Genomic DNA, 8,505 nt, shown 5'->3' with positions numbered 1-8,505 from the left:
ACAGGCTACCTAAATATGGTTCCCAATCAGAGACAATGACTAACACCTGCCTCTGATTGAGAATCATATCAGGCCAAACACAGAAACAGACAAACTAGACACACAACATAGAATGCCCACTCAGATCACACCCTGACCAAACAAAACATAGAAACATACAAAGCAAACTATGGTCAGGGTGTGACAACATGTCATATGGCAGATCAGCTGCTTGTGGATTTTGAGTCACTGTGCCACAGCAATGTCACCATGAAATGCAGTAGACTCAAATTGTCAACAACCTGAGGAGGCATCATTAATGATTCATGGTGGCGATAAAATGAAGTGGTTATGGGATCATTGAGGACCAATGATGAGGACCAATGATGATATTAGGGTGGTGCTACTTGGCAGTACTTAGTGTATCAGTGTCGTATTAATAAGCTGTTGCTATTAGAAGGACCACTTGCGGAAACATTGGAGGGCATTTCCTGTGAGACGCAATCGGCTCAAATAAAACCACTGGGGGGGGGGAGACGTGTATGGCTCTGCCCTGTTTTGGCCGTTCCCTCTCTCCTTCCCTGTCCTTTCTGTGAGGGAGGTCCACTCCTTCCTCTTCAATATTTATGTTACATCCACTCTTTTTTTCTACCCCCAAAACCCTCCACACGTCGTGGGTTGAATTGGATTGAAAGTAATCAATTGAAATGTGTAACACTTTTCACAGTCCTGCTATGAAAACAGGCTAAATGAGTTTGATGCGATAAAAGGATCACCTGAATTCAATTTTTATCATATCAAAAAAGCTCAAAAACACCAGTGAATGTATCCACTTCCACTCTGAGTGACACAACGGATTCTGTGTTGGCTCAATGTCTATGTTGCTTTTTCAAGCAAGCACACCGACCCGAGTGTGAATTAGAGAGTAAGTAGTGTCATTAAGTCAATGACGCACAGACACACACAGGGCTTTCAGAAACTTTTAGAGGACTTGTGTATACACATGTGGCATAGATACTGGACACAATCACACCCCTGTTCGGATCAGCCTAATCGAACATGACCTGCTGTCTGTCCAGGTTGGTATGAGCAGTTAGAAATGTCACTTCTCAACGGTTTTCTCTTTAAGAGTTCTCACTGCTCAGCAGCTTCTTCTAGCGGCTCTTAAACATGTTTGCCATTATTAACTACATGACAACATGACAAAATAATAAAACTGGTTAAGACATATAGATGTAAATGTTCTCGAACTGGGTTTGCTTGTCAAGTAAGTCAAGTCAGGTCATGGCATCATTACATGATTGTCAGATCTTGTAAGCTGTAAACTAATCAACCACAACAATGTTTCCCCCCCCCCCTGTTAAAGCAAGGTTAATCACCTTATCCTTTTCAAATCACTGTTGATACCTCAGTTCAAGAACAGACATGGTCAAGAACAGACACAAAATACAAGCAAACCAGATACATCACTGCTGGTATCAAATAATGTACTGTTATGTGAAATGATGTTTGTGATATAAGCCATTGATTAATTTTAGAATCCAACATAAAGTATTCCATACGGTAGGTAGTGATGTTATAAGACCTTTATTATTTTTGGTAGTCGTCACTCTTCAAGTGCACCCTTTCCTTTAAGCATCTGTGACTATTTTTTAAGTGAGACATTCAAAGGCAAAAACAATGCAAAGTAAGTACTATGGTGGCCGTCTTGTAAGACACAGTCCACTGAGAGCAGCTCACTCACATCACTTCTTAATCTTTTGGATCTCATCCATGGAAAACAATTCTTTAGGCCTGATGCAATATGGAAACTATTAGGTTCAATGACCCATTTAGAAACACAAATTTGATTTAATGTGAGGCTATTCAGTGATGATGAAGTCTTTCCTGATGGCCACATCACCCGTGTGGTTGATGAGAAAATGCCCAAGTTATGATGTGTGTAGGCAAATACTACTGGAGAGTGTTCTAGTGTGACAAGTTGAGATTTCAGAAATACTGTATGACCATTCCTCAAAGTGATTTATGATGCATATCTCCCATGCCAGTACTCACAATCCATATCAACACCATCAAAACATTATTACTTAGTTATTCATAATTTTGTGTTGTGTTAGTATGAGCACATCCGCTGTGCATAGTGCAAGTATGATGTACTGTAAGTATTATTCTGACTGTGAGAAGGGCAGTAGGAACAGTTCACTTAGCTCTCCTCAACAGCACGGGTGTGGCTGTGTATGGTGCTAAGTCTGAAATGTTATGTAGGGAACAGTGGAAGCTGCTCTAGTCCAGTCTAATAGGAAAGGATGAGCTCATGAAGATAATGCCTGTGTTTACACAGAGGGCATCCAGCAGGCCGGTCCGGCTCTGAAACATCATTGTTCCCTCCACTGTCTGCGGCCAGACTCGTTTATTTTCACACCAAATTCCGCCTGCAGTCCTCCTCTCTCCTGTCCCCGTCCACCTCCATCAATAAACAGAGCAGCGCCGTGCTCACTGCAGCTCTTTTTCATCAAGCACTGTGGCATGATGCCCTCTGTACCCCCAGAGTACTGACACATGTGCACAGGCCACATTTATAGACACCAACAGATGCTTGGCTGCAGGGTGCTTGCTGGGCACTGTAATTTCAACAATAACCATTGCCTGTCATGCTGTCCTACTCTCATAAACACAGATAGGCCACACCGGGCCGCAGACAGGCACACCTGGAGGAACATGTGCCACCAAGATGCCCCGGGGCCTTTATCCATGCCATCAACTCCTACATGGGCCCACAGGAAGGCAAGGAACCAGTGAAATGGTTCATATAAAACACAGCCTGGTTACCCAGTATAGTTACAAGCCTTGACATTTACAATAAGGTTTTATGAATCGCTGTAGGCTACTGTAGAATGGCTGTTGTTGTATTTTCAAACCATTTAGAAAATTGGTTCCATATACAGCCTCATATGTTGAACATCTGACTCTGGCTGTCTCAACACCTGGTTGAGACGCTTACTTCTCACATTTTTGCACACATCAAATCAGGTTAGCGAACAGTTAACTAGGCCTAAGACCCCTAGACTTAGCGAGTGCAACAATATTAGCAGGCTAGTTATTGGTTTCTTAACACAAGCAACACTGCCTGATCAAATCTAATATGTTACGAAGGATGGCAATGTTGTGATTGTCATCAAAAGGACAGCTAGGGTCTGGAAGAATGGCAGCTGAGTCAGTAGCTAACATCATTAGACTGCTGTCTGGGATATGTTAAGTTTTCAATTACAACACTTAAAACATTCTCTCTAATGCAATTAAATCATGTGTCAATCACCATAAATCTATTTATAGATAAACTGATAGGTTACGACATGGATCATTAAAGCTGATTTTTTTTCTCACAGCCAGTTCCTTTCTCACAAATCTCTGGAATTCCCAAGCCAATAAAATTCAAAACAACATATCTTGCTGGGAAAAAGTGTACATTTCTTATCTTATGGGAACCGCCCCCTATCAAACGTCTCTCCTGTGAAGTAGGAAAATGAGTCTTACGCTCACCTTCCTAAATTGGGTCACATTGCTGTAAGTGGTGTGGTTTAGTTTGGGGCTATCAGATGTCAGAGTAGTGCAGGGTAATTAGATGTGAAGTGTGTTTTTAGCCTAGTGTTCTGGAGGCTTGTCTCTGGTGCCAGAGAGCTTTGGGGAGCCCTGCTCCTAGCCTCTTTTAGAATCCAAGAGTGAAATACTTACACACTTGTCTCTAACATGTAGGCTCAGCATTCCTGAACAGTCCCATTACAAGTCAAAATGTTGAACAAACATTTCAACTTACTTTACCTGTTGTCCGCCTGTTTTGTCCCCATGTCAAAGGTCATCTAATCCAAAATATCTACAGGGAAGTGTTATCAACCTGACCTTCAGGACACTGGTCTATATATCAGTTTAACGATGTGCGCTGAGAGTCGGGAAGCAAGTTCACGGAGTGAGTGTTTTAATAAATAAACACAACATGATACAAAATAAGAAACACGAACAACGCACAGACATGACATAGGAACAGACATAATAACACCTGGGGAAGGAACCAAAGGGAGTGACATATATAGGGAAGTGATAGAGTCCAGGTGAGTGTCATAATGCGCTGATGCGCATAACGATGGTGACAGGTGTGCGCCATAACGAGCAGCCTGGTGACCTAGAGACCGGAGAGGGAGCACACGTGACAATCGGTTTGTATTTCCTTTTTTTAAATGTTCAATGCTGATGCAATTTGCAGGTGACAAACACTTGCACAATATGGCTGAGCCTAACCGAACCCCAGACCGATTGGCAAACACTTACAGCTGATTGCGAGGAAACGTGTGCTTCGGTCAACTATGTTCGGTTACATTCGGCTATTGTTTACATATTGTGCATTATGTGCAATGTGTCGAGATTGAAAATACAAGTGGCAACACCTACCGGCGCGGCAAGAATGTCGGGTAACAACACTTTCCTGTGGATCTCCACCTCCCAACTCCAAAAGTACCAACAGCACGGACAACCAGTAAATGAATTGTAAACATTTTATTCAACATTCTGGCCTGTAAAGACTGAAAATCCATGGAGTCTGTTCAGGCAACCTTGCTCCATACCCAGTCTGTCTTATTCTTGTTGCTGGATCAGCAGAGCCACTGCCTGCTACCTCTGCAGATCTCCAGAGCTCTTTGTTTGGTGAATCACTCACTGTGACTCCCAGTCAGAGAAGCTAACGTCAGCAGCCAGAGGCCAGGGGTCCGCTCTATTCACACAGTCACACACAGCAGGGTCACGTTCTGGGAGACCCCTGCCGCAATCACAAACACACACACTCTATGTACAAATATACACAGCCAAGCATAGACACCCTCCACACCACCTAACCTCTCTCTCCCTCACAACTCCTTCTTTAAATACAGACTCAAACCAAATCAAAGGCTCATTCAACAAACAACTCCCCCAAAAGCATTGCTTGCTTGTCCAACCCAACCAGCATTGCTTTACCAAACCAAACAAACAAAGCAGCTGCATTGATGTGCAGTGAGGAAGTTGTACGAGTTTGCGACGCATTCCCTGAAACCAGCCACTGCACAGTAATGAGTAAGGAGTGCAATTGGGCTTGGCCTGGGTCTAGTTGGTGGGCAAGCCCTTTCTCAGGCTCCAGCTGCAATCCCTAGGAGGCCCAGGGTGAGGGGGCCCTCTGGTCCCGCTCTCCTCCTTATGGAAAAGAGGAGTCTGGAGAGACACACACTGGAACATTTGAGCATTCCATAGCCTCATGGGACTATCATGCTCTGACCTCAGCCTATGCGGCAGCAGACTAGATTTTGTACAGACAGCTAAAATATTCCCCCCCGAGAGACGCAGTTGAACTACTTTTCTGTCCATAATTGACTCACTGAAGTCACATTTAGGTTATAGTTCTGTGCACAGACTGGAGTCAACCGAGTTACAGTACCCTCAGACATACTGCACACCATACACACGCAGGAGTCTGGCTTATACAAATGGAAACCCAGACGCAAGCTGCCCAGTAACGCGAGCCTACCAGACCAGCAAAATGTATTTTAAGCTCACTTCGAGGCAAGCAACTGAAGCATGCACGAGAGCACCAGCTGTTCTGGATGACTGTGTGATAACGCACAAGACCTTGCTCCATTAACATCGACGGGGCTGTAGTGGAGTGGGTCAAGAGTTTCAAGTTCCTTGGTGTCCACATCACCAACAAACTATCATGGTCCAAACTCAACAAGACAATCGTGTAGAGGGCATGACAACACCTTTTCCCCCTCAGGAGACTGAAAATATTTGGCATGGGTCCCCAGATCCTCAAAAGGTTCTACAGCTGCACCATCAAGAGCATCCTGACCGGTTGCATCACCGTCTGGTATGGCAACTACTCGGCATCTGACTGTAAGGCGCTACAGAGGGTAGTGCGAACGGCCCAGTACATCAAGCTTTCTGCCATCCAGGACCTATATACTAGGCAGTGTCAGAGGAAAGCCCCAAAAATTGTCAGAGACTCATAGACTGTTTTCTCTGCTACCGCACGGCAAGCGGTACCGGAGCGCCAAGTCTAGGACCAAAATGCTCCTAAACAGCTTCTACCCCCAAGCCATAAGACTGCTGAACTGCTTATCTATGCATAGGAACATCCCCCCTGCCTACATGTACAAATTACTTCAACTAACCTGTAACCCGCACACTGAATCCGTACCGGTACCCACTGTATATAGCCCCGTTATTGTTACTTTATTGTGTCACTTTTGGTAAATATTTTCTTAACTCTTTCTTGAAATGCACTGTTGATTATGGGCTTGTAAGTAAGCAATTCACGGTAAGGTCTACACTTGTTGTATTCGGCGCATGTGACAAGTGTGACAAATAAAGATTTGATTTGATATACAAGCATTCCCAGGCATCAGCGTAGCAGTGCTGAGAGAATCGGGCAGAATCAAAGGGCAGGCTTGTTTACATGACTGAGGTCCAAGTTATTTTTAAGTTATTTGGTAAGGCAAAGGCCAGAACTTTATTTAGTGTTTAAGGCCATGATCACAAGGAAAATAAATGAAGGCCACAAAAAAATGTATGTTCTAACCGACAACAGATGACATGTGAAAGAAGATAAAGATGGGTGAAAGACGGGACAGTGATAATAAAAAAAACATATTTTGATGTATTGTGTTCACAAGCACTTTAATGTCAATTTTTGAGTAATAGGACATTTTATTATTATGTTTGGTTTGCTATTAAAACCTCCCTGCTGGGTCATTAAAGTTAAAGCTCAGTTTCCACTGGTTTCTTACCACATTAAACTCAACATAGTAAACTCTCATCAGTACATTATCTTCTGCTTTTAAAAATATATATTTTTCTTCATTCCTCCGTCTATTGTGCAACGTTTATGAGCTAGTTGGAACTAGGAAACTCTGGGATTTTCGACTTGCCAACTGGTTGAACGCAGCACGTGTAGAACTACAACCAGTTAGACAGTCGGAAATGTCAGAGTTTTCTAGTTCTGACTAGCACATGAACAAGGCATTGTCACCGTAAGATCATCAACCAATCAATGTCTTTGCTCACCTTGATTGTGCTTTTTATCTGCTGTCTGATTGTTTTGCTCAGTATGGAAATCTACACAGCTCAGTTGAGTAAACTTTCAACCATCTTGTCATCTGTTTCTCTCATCAGATTTCCTGTTAACTGACTACTTCTTTTCAGGAACAGGAAGTGACCTCGACAACCCACTTTCTCTAAGAAAATTTGATTTTTCTAAGAAAATCTCAGTGACATTCTGTACCCATACAAAAAAAGTGTGTACGGGCTTACAGATAGAATCTAGGGAGGGAAAGCTGATCCTACATCTGTGCCACTGCCTACTGCTAAGTGCCTACAGGAAACTTCAACCTGCAGTCACGTACACATACCTCTCCATTATGTACCTTTGATGTCACTATTTTCAACCAACCAATATAAATAGCTATCTCAGGAGTGAAGCAGGGCTGCTCCTCAGACTGTCTGCCATCTGGACCCTGTATGGGCCACATACTGTCCAGATAACAGTTAGGTATACAGGTCCAGATAGACTATCAGCTCTCAGAGCTCTAATCAAGACCACCTATAGAGGGATATCAGACTGACTGAAATGTGATGGCCTCACAGTGATCTAAAATAATACTTATCTGATAAAATCCTATCTGTTGTGCTAATGTTGTGTTTGTCAGAGTTCCAGGATATCCTGTACAAGTCTGATGAAATCCAAACTCAAAGGGTAAACATTGAGAACGTGAGGGTTGGTTGAGAAGCATGTTTCATTCTTGTGTAACTGTTTAAGTGAGGAGCGGAGGAGGAAAGGAGAGAGGGTAGTTTTGGGGGGTGTCTGGGGCAGAAAGGTGAAGGCACAAGAGGGCCTCCCTTTCCACCATAGAACCACCCCCCCAGTTCCCACTAAACTTTCAATTCCAAACAAGCTAACTCACTGCCAAACTGTGCGTCAGACAGCCTTAACTCACAGTGCCACACACGTACACAACAAAAGCATAAGCGTACACACACACACACAAGCACACGATTGTAAACCTAGACTCTTGAAAACTCTAAATGTTCTCTCTTGACCCATAGCTGTATTTCCTCTCCCCACGGCGCCATACTGTATATCCAGGAAATCACTATGCTTGCAACAACAAGAGCTCTGGTGTGTTTTAATATGGTTATAAATTAGTTGTCAGAGTGTCTGCACATCTCGTCGGTCAGGGTAAAGTCAACAGTGCTGGGTGCCATTCATTAATCTGCAGGGCCTGGGGCTGACATGTGAGAGGACCAGACTGCCTGTAACACTTCACACTCACTGACACAGCCAAATCTCACAGTCCCCTCCACCCCTCTACCCTCTCTTACCCAATCCTCTGTCCTTGAGTGACACAGCCAGAGCCTCAAACACATTCTCGCAGTCTCTATCCCCTCTTCTCTCCATCCCCCTCTCCTCCTATTCAGTTGTCTGCGCTCAGTCCCATCCGTCCTCTCCTC

This window comes from Oncorhynchus tshawytscha, linkage group LG05 (genome assembly GCF_018296145.1).
Source record: "Oncorhynchus tshawytscha isolate Ot180627B linkage group LG05, Otsh_v2.0, whole genome shotgun sequence".
Lineage (NCBI taxonomy): Eukaryota > Metazoa > Chordata > Actinopteri > Salmoniformes > Salmonidae > Oncorhynchus > Oncorhynchus tshawytscha.
This window is presented reverse-complemented; position numbering follows the sequence as displayed.